Genomic DNA, 14242 nt, shown 5'->3' with positions numbered 1-14242 from the left:
AGAGTGCTAACCAGAAATGACATCGCCTGGAACTGGGGGGAGAAAGAACAGAGGGCTTTCGACAACATCAAAAGTGCCCTATCGGAACAAGAAACGATGGCATACTTTAATCCGGATCGGGAGTCCGAAATTGTCGTCGATGCCAGCCCCATAGGACTGGGGGCTGTCCTCATGCAGGCCGACAATCAAGGAACCATGAGGCCCATCGCATATGCCAGCAAAGCACTTACAGAGACGGAGAGACGGTACTCTCAGATCGAGCGGGAAGCTCTAGCCATCTTATGGGGGTGCAAGCACTTCCGGATATATATCTTGGGAAAACCGGACGTGGTGGTAACTGACCACAAGCATCTCATCCCGATCCTGTCCGGAACATCATCCAAACCTCTGCCTAGAATAGAGAGATGGATGTTGTCGTTAATGGAGTACGGGGTCAAACTGCTGTATCTACCAGGCCCTGACAACCCGGCAGACTACCTGTCCCACCATCCAGGTGCGGGGAGGCCAAAAGACACAGTGGAAGTGGCAGAGGGTGTTGAAGCGGTACATCTCGCGGTCGAATCGGCGCTGCCCGTTGCCCTATCCCGCCAGGAGATCGCCGAAGACTCCAACATGGACGAGACAGTCGCAAGGATCAAGGTTGCTATGGCAAATGGAGAATGGTGAGAGGTCCTCCAGGACAACTCACGAAGGAACGCAGGGGCTCAGAAAGACCTGCAGGCTCTCTGGAAAGTGCGCCATGAGCTCTCGGTAGCCGAGGATGGCCTCCTGCTAAGGGGTCACCAGATTGTCATCCCGAGAACACTGGTTGACAAGGTTCTGCAGCTCGCACACAATGGGCACCAAGGGATGGCCAAGATGAAAGCAAGACTGAGACTTAAGGTCTGGTTCCCCGACCTGGAAAGCAGAGTGGAGGAGTTTGTGAGAAGGTGCATCCCCTGCAAAGCAGCCCACCCGGTGGAGAGGGCCCCGCCGATCCAAACCATGGAGAGAAGTGACCAGCCATGGGGGACGGTCAATGCCGACTTTGGATCCACCGGCCGAGGGCTCTACTTTCTAGTGGTGACAGACCAATGGTCCCGCTATCCGGAGGTTGAACTGGTGGAGTCGACGGAGAGTGACCACACCATCATGGCGCTGGAGAAAATGTTCGCCACGCATGGTTTTCCGGTGGAGCTATGCTCAGACAATGGGGCGCCATTTCGGGGGCAACGTTTTGCTCAGTACTGTGAGGAGAGGGGAATACGCCATAGGAAAGTCACACCGCTCTGGCCGAGGGCAAATGGGGAGGTAGAGCGCTTCATGCGAACGCTAAACAAAGTGTTCCGCATATCAGCAGATGAAGGCACAGACCTCCGACGCAACTTAGTGGACTTCCTTCGAGAGTACCGCTCAACCCCCCATCAGTCAACCGGGGTCGCCCCTGCCGAAGCGCTCTTCAAGCGTGTACCGAGAGGGTTCCTGCCCGAAATGGAAGGCCGCTAGCCGGGGGAGATTGAAAAGGATCAAGTGCGAACGGAGAGGGCAGTGAGGAATGAAAAGGAAACGATCAGGAGGAAGCTCTCGGAGAGGCCGATTGCGGTGGGGGATACCGTATTGGTGCGAAACAGAAGAGCAGAAGGAAAGTTATCGTTAACTTACGAAACCCAGCCCCTGGGGGTGACACATGTGAAGGGCTCGATGGTCACAGCGGCCAACGCACGTGGAACTGTCACCCGGAATGTCTCGTTTTTCAAGCAGGTGGGGTCTGCCGAAACTGATGAAGTCGACCCTCCGGCACCTGAGCCGAGCGATGAACCGCCCCTGAGACCTGATGGACTGGCCGAGACTCAAGGGACACAAGAGATGCCTCCGGCCGAAGGCACGCAGGTACCCGAGGCGGGCGGGGCGCAAGCTGCCGCATAGGTTCCAAGACTTTATTATGGACCCTGCCTAGGCATTTAGGTCGTGTTGGAACATTTATGGTTGAAGAATATGTTAAGTTATACTGTTGATCACTGTTCGTTGTTTGGGGAAAAAGGAGGGATGTTGCGTAGTAATACGCGGTTCAACGCATGCGCGGCCCATAACGAGGCTCACGCATGCGCGGTTTCAATAAAGACGGTCCCGGCCGGCAGTTCGCGCTGGAGACCAGAGCAGCACCACGTCTCCGGCGTGTCTCTTAGCGCGCGCTGCGTGTGTGTGTGTGTGCCTACAGGTGGGGCCTGCTAACTCACCCAAACCCCTGCCAGGAATTTGCCTCTATTCCACGCATGGGCGCAGAGTACATGGGTGCCCTGTGGCCTGCCCTCCTCGCGCCCTCAGGAAAAGCCACCTGTGCTAAAAGTCCCTATACTTCAAAGGGACTTCCTCAAAATCTATCCACCGGCACTCCCTAGGAAATCAAAAGTCAGCTCCCCTGATCCCATGACACACGCCACCTGACTCCTGTGAGAAGTCTAGGTAAACATAAGTCACCCTGGCCTCTGGGGCTATTTTTCTGGCAGGCCTGACTTCCTGACTGTAGAGCCTTAAGTGCTAAGGGCGTGTATGTTCGACTTGAATTCCCATAGAAAATCATTGTAGGCTCAGCCCATTCCTGCATTAACAACAAGCTGTACGTGGCTACTCCCAGCTTTAAGTGCTATCCAATCAAAAGGTGTGCTGAAATGTTCGGGCTGGAACAGTGCCTTAATGTGCTCTCGTGTCAGTTCCATATGCTGACGCTGATGCAAATGCTGCAGTTGCACCAAGGCAACGACCAGCCATGTGTGCTCATTCTGCTGGGGCTGCGAGGCACTGCCCCAATCTGTGCTGTCTTAATGTCCATATGAAGAGAGAAATTGCACTAGTGCTTTCAACAATGCAAATAGCTGTATTAATAATTTCACTAGCGCTTTAAGCAGCCAATTCACTCATTTCTGTTGCACTAAGAGCTGTCCAAAGTGGCCTTGTGATATGAGAAGTAATGTCCGTGTACACAGACCTGACTGATGATGTATTGGGGCCCATTTCAACATGATGGCTGGGGCCCCCCTTGCTCACAGTGGAAAACAGTCTAAGGCACCTATGACGTACATACATTACAATGGAGACAAAGAAATACAGCCGGGGGTTAATAGCCACTGATTATCACAAGACGGCCAGCTAGCAAGGAGCTGAAACACTAAATACCCACTGAAAAGATATACATCCTTCTTTTTCAGCAAGTGGTTTATGTGGAGGAAGCAACGTTAAAAGGCAAGGTAATAATACTTCTGTCTACCCCGAGGGAAGTGGCATGCTGTAAGGCTCCAGCAAACGCAGCTTGTAACGCAGCACTGCTAAGCACACATTTAAAGCCTCAGAAATAAAGTAATATAGCAAGGTATATATTTCTGTATTATATGACTGGTGACTGGCAAAATGCAGGCAGTTGCTTGGGGCCCACCCCTGAGGCTCGAGGCCCCCTTTGAACTGAAAAAGTTGAAAGGCCCTGACACCGTCCCTGCATGTACCATGGAGAAGGTCTTTGAGGCCTCACCTAGACGTCTGAACTAGCAGCGTAGCTCACACCAGATAGGCAAGGAAGTTCATCCCATCTGAGCCAGACTTCAGATCACAGATTCTTTCCTGTTGTGCCCTCTGCTAGTTTCATCCTCTCAGCCTGTTGAGGCCGAAAGCCACCCTCGTGAGCATTGGTCTTCCTTCTTTCCGCCAGCAGCAACAGATTGTGGAACCTTCTCGACAGTGGTGTACTGAGTGGGGGAAGCAGCTTGTCCCCCAGTGGTTCTTTTAGAGCCAGACTGGGACATTTGGCAGTAGGGCATGTGAGGAACTCGACCATCCGCACGGTGGGTGTGCACTCTCTTGGGTTTTTTGAAATTGTAAAAGAAATTGAATGATGGTAGATTAACCTTCGGGAAATGAGTAGCACTAATCCGCACACATTTTCTTATGCTCACCGCATGACATACACATAGACCTGTGTACTCTGGGTGGACGCAGCCTACAGGCGCCGTCCGCATTGTCATATTTATTTGGGATATGACAGTCAAGAGTACATCAAGGCATCTCGAAAGTGGGACTGCAAAACCTTTCTCCTGCCATGACCAGCCTAATTAACTAACAAAGGCTCCATGGATCCGCCCTGTCCTTGGTTAGCTCTCCTGGTGGCGGCTTTGCATACTAATCAGAGTTAATTCAAAAAGGCCAATGGGGGCCTGGTCGCAGGACTAACAAAAGACATCGGAAACTACAACAACCTTTGATATGCATCTGTGTCAACCTGAAGCCAGCATCGCCTCTTATTAACAAGCGCAGTGAACTGTCATGTCTGGGACATCTGTTTACAGTAGTCACCCCCGCAGGGGGACCCCATTCACAAGGTACAAGAATGTGGTTTGCAGAAGTCAGTAAGTTTGGTCTTGCTGCAGCTTCTAGGGGGCCCTGCCGCTTTAATCAGCAACCACAAAGAGCTCAACTAACCAGAGAGACCCTGTGAGCCACAACAGACAGACAGATGCGTGGGATTTAGTATTACATGTTTTCACCCCTTTACCTTTTCTGTTGCAAAGCACTCTGTTTATGACCTCATGCATACAGGAGATTGTTGGTGGGGACCCAGGATTGGTTCATTAAGGTAGGCTTAGCCTACACCAATCACTGTGGCCCATTTGGCCTTAAAAGAGGGTTGAGCTCCCCTCTTGGGCAGATCATCTGAAGACTTCACAAGGAATAACAAGAAGAACTCAGCTTTGGACCCTGGCTTAAGGTACAGTCTGCCTTATATCTTCCACTAGTGAAGGAAGGCTAAGATTTTCAAAAGGGAAGCAAGATCCCACCTCTAAACATCTCTGAGAGAACAGAGGGAGATACTGAATCCAGAGGACCCTCCAGCAGCTCCAGAACAGGTACCCAGTCAGCACACAGCATGCCCTGCTAGGCTCTGCAACAAGCGTCCTAGGTGGGAAGTGCCAGAGACTCTCTGAACCAAGCCAAAGACAATGCAGTTGCCTGAAACACTGTCCTCAGCTTTGGGTCTTCCAGTTTAAAGGACGCCACAACCCAGTGAAGAAGCTATGAGGTGTGCATCGACAAGCATCCACTGTCGTCTGCCTTAATGGACATTTTCGAGTCAGTCGAGCCCCTCAAGCTGCAACTTACTGCACCAATGACTGTTGTTATGCCGCAGTCGCTCACACCATCAGTGACGCCTCGACCCTTGCTTCAGACCGGTCGACCAGCACTGAGATGATTCCTGAGCCTGAGTTGCCTTGTAGGCCAGCCTGCAGCCACCCGTCCAGCCTCGCTTGCCAAACTGCCTGCCGCCTCATACCCTCAGCTATCTCTCATCTTGAACACTGTTGCAGAAGCTGCAAAGCGCCCTGAAACCGACTCGACCCTGTCGAGCACTAAGAACTTCTGCAAGGTACATTGTGGTTCTGTCCCCCTGGTCCTTCTCCGAAGGCCTTTAGTGACATTTTACAACCCATTGCTCCCTTTGTGTTGAAACCAAGTATCCTTGAACTATGAGATTAATTACTTTACCGCCTACCCTCCTATCAGTATCTAGAGTGCATCCCGTTTCCTTCTTGAAACTGTCTGTCCTCTGGATTCCTTTACGGGGTGGGCTGTCTTTTGTAGTGTGCTAGAACTGTCTGTTGTGATAATAATAAATTAGATATTTGTATACAACCTTGACTGGAGAGTCCCTTTTATCATGGCGTAATAATTGTATTTCCGCTGTGTTGCAACTAACCAATGATCCACGACCTTGCAGAGATAAGTTTGCCGTTCTGTCCACTTTACCAACATTGGACAAGGAGGTTTATAATTTGCTTGTGTTTCCAATCTGTTTGGATCTCTCCTGGTGTACTAGAGGTGTTGGGCTGATTGATGGTTTAGAAACTGATATTCATCCTTGGGTTGATTCGTCACAGGGCACCTTTCCTGTTAGGCACCCACACGAACGAGAAAGATGTCCCACTGGCAGGCTAATGAGGATGCTGAGCACACTGTTCCTGCTCAGCACCTTCATTGTCCTGGCGCAGAGCAATACACGGGAGCAATTAGAGATTGATGGGAGGGAGGGGGACTATCAGCTGGGACTTTTGTCCCTTTAGAAATGTGAATGGGGTGATAAAAAGCGAGAAGGGTGCATAATGCTGCGTGCTTTATGAAAGAAAGACTGTGGCTTTAAAACCCAAGGGGGATTCGTTAGGCTCACATTATTTTGCATGATACTATTGGGACTTTGCATGCAGGATGGGGAGAATAAAACTAAAGCTATACTCTTATTGCTCACCATATTCCGATGATGATAAATGTAGTGCATAGTAAATTATGAAAGGCTAGTTTATTATTTAACATAGTTTGCGTCCAAGGAATTGCTATGAAGTATTATTTAAGAAGATGAAATGCAAAGCAAAACCTTAATAAATATCTATATCAACTAAACCTGGGAAGATGTGTTCTGTTGCTCATATTGTCCACATCCCGGGTTCACCATTTAACCAAAGTGTGTGATCCTGGGCAAATCATTTAATCGCACTGTCTGCTATCTGCATCTCTGTAAGTGATTCACTTCATAGCTTATGTTAATATATCATGCTGTTATACAAAAAAGCCTAATGATTATAGAGTTGCTCCATATGTAATAATAGTGCAATTTAGGTATTTTGCACCACAAAGCTATTTGCCACTTGGCTTACTTATGGCAACTTATTCTAAAGTCACTTCCTTGTTGGCCCAAGTATCAAAGACTGATGATGCACCTTGCAATGTCCTTTTCTGTGTCACTGTGGGTGCAATCCATATGCAAATGTGGAGGTTTGCATGTATTTTGCGCCACAGAGCCTGGACAGAGCTCCAATAGATGAGTTTCCTGCATCTGTAATGGTCCTGCAGTTTTATTGTTTTTCTTATGTGCATGTGTTAAAATGCCATCTGCCACTAATGTTAATAAAAAAGTTGATTGCGGAGTCGGTAGGAAGATGGGGGGGCCTCAGCGGAGCGCGAATGCAACCGTATGGAATCGCACACACTGCCTTTGGGGGGAAAAGTAGGAGGACTTTTCTTTTTGTGGCTCACCCCTCCTCTCTTGCAATGCTGGATACTCCCCTGCTTCTGGTAAAGGTCTGGTAAGGCAGGGAAATCATTGGTTAAGTGCATGAAATGGAAACTGGCCATGAGGTGATGAATAATGGAAACTGGCTATTGTAAACCTTTTGCTTTAGCCCCTGCCCTGACAACATATTTGAAGGCCTGTGAGCCTGGGCACACCATTACCTCGCTGTTTTACCGGGCCTCAACATCATGGCCAACAGCAACAGCAGCGAGAACTGCGGTCCTTCACCAGCCTCGAGCGAAGACCCTGATTGTCACTGCTTCAGCCAATACCAGATGGCCCGGCGAGCCGGCAGGTGAATGCTGCCCCCCATCCACAGGCCTTACTTAAGGGTAGAGGGTGTGGAGTGGCACATATCTTTCGTGAGTGGGTCCCTGCTTCCATCATTCCTACTTAATCCTATGCCTCTTCTGAATGCCTCATCTGTAGGTTTGGGGTCTCGCCTACTCTCTCTCTCACCCATGCCACTATCCACAGACCCCCTGGCTCAATCTCCCTCTTCCTCTCTGAACGGGCCGATCTTGCCTCGTCCCTTTCAACTTCTTCCAAACTCCTCCTCCTTGGTGACTTCAACATTCACTACATCTCTCTTGAATCATCCACCTCTCAGTTCTGTGTCGTCTGTGACTCCCTCTCTCTCACTATTCTCCCTTCCGGTCTGACTCACTCTGCCGGCCACACTCTTGATGCCCTCATCTCTGGTGACATCCCTATCTCTGATCCAGTCTCCACCCCCTCTCCTGGTCTGACCATTCTCTCCTTTCCTCCCACCTGGGGCCCATTTGCCCTCTATCGGAGACATCCCCTGCACTGCAAGCCTTGTTCGCCGTCATTCGATCGATAAAGCAAGTTGTTTCAGCTGCTGATTTAGCCTCTACCTTTATCCCCCTCCCACCTCAGCTCCTGACTCTCCCTCTGACTCTGTTTTTGCAAACTTGCAACTTGCCATCTCTAACACCCCTGACATATTTGCCATTCCCATGAGGATCTGCCTAAAACCTGCCTCCAAGAACAATAGCTGGTAGGACTCCAATCTAGCATCTCTGGAACGCAAGTGCAGAGTTGCCGAACAGAAGGTCCAGATCTTGGGCTTATCCTCTGGGAAACTGTGTGCTGTTTGCTCCAAAGGCAATATCACTTCTCTATCCCCTCCAAGAAGTGGGCCCACATCCAAATACACATCTCTAGAGCCACTAACACAGCCAAACTTTTCAAAATCTGCAAGGAACTTGCCAATCCACTTGCAGTATCCACCTCTCTCCCTCCTTCCCAGGGTCTCTGCACTGCCTTGGCCTCCCACTTCACATCCCAAACTCAGCACATCCTGTCCTCACTCTCCTCTACCTCCATCTCCCCTCCCACACCTGCTCCCCTGTCTCCCTTGGCCCCCCTCCTTCCAACCCCCTCACTCTCCTCCCTCCTGCCCATGGCACCGGACGAGGTGTCTAAAGTCCCCCACTCTATGAAGGCCTCCTCAAAACAGATGTCCCCCTGCTCCTCAACAACCATTGAGGACAACATCTCCTCTCTCGCGCCAGCTCTTGCTGACTTCTGTAACCACTCCTTCGCCACTGGATACTTCCCTCTATCCCTCAAGAACTCCCTTGTGGACCCTCTCTTAAAAAAGCCATGCACGGACCCCTCATGCCCGGCTAACTATCGCCCTATTTCTACTACTGCCTTCCTGGGTAAACTACTGGAGAAGTTGGTCCATCCCCAATTGACCCTCCACACGGATCTTGTTGGTTGCCTTCATGACCATCAATCTGGATTCCGGGCATCCAGAGGCACGGAAACTGGTCTCCTGATCACCTGTGAAACCATGCTCACAAATCTTGACTCCACTCTCCTCTTGTTCTCATTCTCCTCGATCTCTCCTCTGCCTTTGACAGGGTCAACCATTCCATCCTCACAAAATAACTGTGACACCCTCAGCATCACTGACCGGGCACTGGATTGGTTGACCTCTTTCATCACCAACCGTCCTTCCCAGTTGCAATTGGGAACTTTCTCCTCCGCCACCACCCTCTCTACCTGTGGAATCCCCCACAGCTCTATCCTATCACCATGGCTCTTCAATATCTATCTCACATCCGTCTTGCTCATCTGATCTCCTCCTTATCTCCCCATTTCCAGTGTTATGCCAACGACACACAGCTTTCCTTCAAACTTCCCTCTACCTCCCCGAGACTGTCTTTTCCTCCTCTCTCTTCCGAGACTGTCTGTCCTCCACCACCACCCTCTCTACCTGTGGCGTCCCTCTGGGCTCTATCCTATAGCCATGGCTCTTGAACATCATTCTCGCCCCTCTTGCTCACCTGATCTCCTCCTTCTTTCCTCATTTCCAGTGTTATGCCGATGACACACAGCTTTCCTTCAAACTTTCCTCTACTTACCCATCTTCCTCCTCTCTCATCTCTGACTGCCTGTCCACCTTTCAGGCATGGTGTGCAGCGAATGATCAGTCTCAATGCCAGTAAGATGGAGATCCTCCTCATTAGGACACCTGTGCCCTCTTTCCCTCTTACACTATGGCCACCCTCTTTGGGCCCTCTACCGCCACCATCTTGTGAAGCCAAATACCTTGGGGTCATCTTCGACTCTGCTCTCTCCTTCACCCCTCACATCATAGACCTTACCAAGAAGTCTGACTTCCAGCTCCACCTTCTCAGAGGCATTCTTCCTTTTTCCACCTTCCCCCAGAAGCTCAATGTTTCCAGAGCGCTGGCCCTCTCCAAGCTGGACTATTGCAACAGCCTCTTTCTCAATCTCCCTCTTTCTTCCCTTAGCCCCCTCCAGCTAATCCAGAATAGGGCTGCAAGACTTCTCCTTGGCCTGAAGCCCAGGGACCATATCTTGCCAGCCCTAAAATCTCTCCACTGGCTTCTGATGGCTGCAAGGATAAAATCCAAGACCCTCTGCACAATCCACAAGGCCTTCTGGGGCCTGGGACCACGCCATATTCAACTTTCCCTCCCTAAATACTCATCTGCTAGAGCCCTATGCTCCTCTAATTCCAACTCCCTGACTGTCAAATACTTCTCCAAGCAGAGAGTGGGGCAGGTCTCTCTCCTCGGCTAGTGCAGTCTCTTTGGAACAGCCTCCCTGCCCCTCTCAGACTTAACCCGGACCGCCTTAAGTTGCAGAAACTGCTCAAAACTTTTTTCTACCCCTTTCCCTCTTTCCCTTCCCTGCTAATCATCCCACTGCCGGTGTGACCGGTGGCTTGCTCCCCATGAATCTCACAGGATCGTAGACCCTTCCTCCCAGTCAATCCGGCCCCCCTCACTGCACTGCGGCCCCTGCTTGTTGACCCCACATCCCACCCCTGAGAGTCACCTGTAACAGCACTTAGCATGCGGTTCTCCTCCTTGGCTCCCCTTAGCACTTCCCTCCCGGGCCCTCCTCCAGCACTTGCCCACTCCCCTGCTCCCCCCACTGCACTGCTCTTCAATGCACTTGCACGTCCGAATGCCACAAGACCTAGTAGGACCACCATTGCATATTACTGTTTCTGCCATTGTTATTATTTTCCCTTGTTCCCTTTCCATTTAGCCTTGTGGCGCTTTGAAACACAATGCTGCTGGATAAAGTTCCTTACAAATGCTCAATAAAATACAAATTAAGAAAATGATCTGCTAAATTGGTGTACTAGAAATCTGACGTGATGTTCCAGCTGGGCATAAAGTACCCTGGTAATGATCAGCTGAATGGGCATGGGATAATTTCATATCTAGGTGTAGTATAAACTGCTAACCGTGTGCCAGCTAGATACAAAGATACATGCAGAGCAAAACGGAGAGAATAGTGTTTACTCATCGAAATGCTTTGCGCCTCATGGTGGCATTGCCAATCAGTGTTTATACGGTGGCCGTTGTGCGCTCTGCCCCTCGGGGAGTGGTGGCGGTGGCGGCATGCATTGCTTTTCACTGTGCAGCCTTTGTCGTGTTCCCTGTGCAGCCCTGAGCACATGATAACCCCATGACTTGTTTTTTACAATCAACGTCTTGTTTCTCTGGATTGGTGAGTAGTCAATGATCAACAGCCGGGCACTTCCTTGTCTAAGGCACTGGGAAGTTCGAATTTATAAACATAATTTGTTTTATATAGAAAGGGAAGTAGATTTGTCATCTCTGAAACAGAGAGCAGCCCGGCAAAAAGACTCCTGGCTCCCCACCAGCATTGAGGATGGAAGAAGGCGTGCCCTACTGCAACAACATCAGCCAAGCTGCCTCTGATTGGTTGCGGTCCCCAGGGCGCCTAGTTACCCTTGCTGCTTGTGTTAGGAAGTGTCGAGCACTCATCCAATCCCATATGCCTAGTTAGGGCAAATGGGATCCTGAGGACCAGCTTCTGGGTCCTCCTGTTGGGAGATTCTCTCACCTGCCCCGCACCCCAAGCAGCTCACACAAGTATTCTTTAGCAGTTTCGCCCACCAATATCTTAGCAGTTCTGATTTTACCAGCACATTCACTAGACATGCCCAACACAACTATTAAGACAGCGAAGAGGCCGTAGAACCTTCAGGTGCTGGAACCACTGTTTAATCCATCCTAGTTTGCCCACCCACCCGCAGTCATTCTGTCTGGCTTTAATGAACTAGAAGCGGTGGGTAGCAGGGGTGCTCTCAAATGGAAGCACCAGTCCATCCCTGAGGAGTGGTTACATTGGCAGAAATCTATGCCCCAGCACTTGCCGCTGAACAGGGGTATCAGGAATTCTAGTCAGCTCTGAATATTGAGTGAAACTGTGTATGTATCTCCGATCTGGGGCTGGAAAAACCCTCTGCTTAGTGGTACCCAGTGACCCCTCTCCTCCCTGCCACCCTGTACTGCTCCTCTGTGGCCCTCTGTATCCCACCCCCGTTGTTTATCTGTTCTGTTGTATACCTCTCTAGAGCACTCGGTTGCTTCTCGAAGCTAGGTCTGCGCTCAATAAATACCATGACAACAATAAAGGGCAGCCCAAAGCCTCTAGACCACTAACTTAAGGGCTCTTCGCTTCTGCATATTCTACGGCTGTTGCCCCCTCAGGTGGACCATTGCTTTGTCCAAGACCTGTTGTGGCTCTCCAGGGTGGCATTCCACTTTTTGGTGGTGGGCCTCAGTACCCTCTGTGCAGAACCCAATGTACAATTCAACCTTCAGCCCAATAGGCCACTTCCTCATCCTGTCTCATGAGGATAGCTCAGCGGCAACGTGCTCGCCTTGGAAGCAAGACAACACGGAGCAACAAAGGTTTGATCCGCAGGTCCGCGCTTAGAAACCTCTGGGTATTAAGCGCGTTATAAATAACCTATCAATCCAATCCATTCGTCCCTCATAGTAACTATATCTGGTGTAGAACCACAGAAGGTCCTGTCTACTGTACCTCTCTCCGCCCACATCCTCTGACTCCTGGATGCTGCACCTTTGCACAGTGTCCCATTAAGGCAGCACAGCCCTGTGGCTGTGGGCCAAAATGATCTCCTCTTTTGCTCAAATGTCTCCAGCCTCCTCTGCTGTGGTGGCAGCCCCCCTTGTCTGAAAGGGCCTCTGGGACTCAGGGCTGGCTTTAGGGCAGGGTCAACTGGGTGACCGCCCGGGGCGCCCTTAGCCCCCCGCCACGCCAGCACGGGGGAGTCTTTCAAAGTGTCCCCCAAGCTGGCATAGTGAGAGAAGGTGCAGCAGGCGCCCGATTGAAATTAAATGTACCCAGCTCTCGGGGCACATTTTTAAGCATCAACGCCCATTGAAAAATGTGGCGGCCCTGCATGACCAAGGGTGTGCGGGGGAGGAGGGGTGGGCACATTTTTGTTTTGCTTTCCAGGACGCTGCAGCTGCTAAGGCTGGCTCGGCTGGCACTGGCATAATGACTGCACCAATTTTTGGGAAAGTGCTTGGCCATCTGCTGTCGCTGGACAAGCAGAGTCTCCTTTCAGTGCTCCATGTTCATATCTGACTGCTGAGAAATCCCTCTTCTACATTAGAGTAATTTCTTCCAAGGTGGCCAGGTGTACTATGCAAATGAATAATTGACCTATCGATTTTGAGTTGCCTCGTAATATCTGAACTAATCAAGAAATATAAAAAAATATAAAACCAAGGAATGTGAATTAAACATTTCTCTTGGAAAACTTTGTATCATTTGGAAATATATTTTGTTTGACATTTGAATTATTTCACGCAAGAGCTATATATGATTGAGCAACCTTATTTAAGGTCAACTGAGAAGCACCAGTCTTAAGTACGGTATTATTACCTTACTTTTTCTTGCAATTTGTTTAGTGCGATCCGGATGCCACAGGATCACTTATAGACTGGCAGCTCCAGGTTAAAATATTACACAATTTTCCTAAATGAACTTTATTTATATTAAAGGTCCCAACCACTGTGGTGCCCACCTTCACATTGTATTTCTGTAACTTGGTCTAGGCATATCCAAGGTGGAGGCACACAACTTTTAAAGAATTTCTTTGGACTTCCTCTACAGTACCATAACCATCAAGAAATAATGTCATTTGCGGACATTGAAGGCTTAACGACAAATAGGGCGGATACGCTAGGCTTCACAGCCGAAGAGGCGAACGAAATCCTAGGTCTCATCACCGACAGTGGATTTAGTGCAACAAGTAACAAGAAACAGGATCCAACCAGTCAAATTAAACAACTAGAATATCTGATAAGAAAGGAGATCAATCGTAAACTACATGCGATAACACTGGGGAGATATCATAAAAGTCAAAGAATACCAAGAGGCCTACGTCTACAATTGAGGCCTACCTTATGCAAAGAGAGTAAAGCTTTCGTAAAGAAATGGGAGGCTATACTAAATAAATGCTCTTTGGATCTGATTTTATTAACCATACAAGAACTGGTCAAAGACCTTAAAGATCTGGGAGAGGAGATCCTAGAACTTGAGAAGTCTTTAGTGGCTACATTAAATAGAGAAGAAGTAGATTCCATCCTGGAGGACATCAACAAAAAATTATCTGGGTACAAGACGGAATTAGAAGCCAAAAAAATCCGAAAATTCAAACGGGATACTTACGATTATCTAAAAGATGAAGTTTACACATGGATGGAAAAATATGGCCCTCGACTAAGGCAACCAAAACAAAACTTCACAAGTGAGACATCTAGCTCTGGAACCGATACTGAGAGAGAAATACAGAAT

This window comes from Ambystoma mexicanum, chromosome 1q (genome assembly GCF_040938575.1).
Source record: "Ambystoma mexicanum isolate Mex_15411 chromosome 1q, UKY_AmexF1_1, whole genome shotgun sequence".
Taxonomy (NCBI): Eukaryota; Metazoa; Chordata; class Amphibia; order Caudata; family Ambystomatidae; genus Ambystoma; species Ambystoma mexicanum.
The sequence above is the reverse complement of the archived record's forward strand: the minus strand, read 5'-3'. Positions refer to the sequence as shown.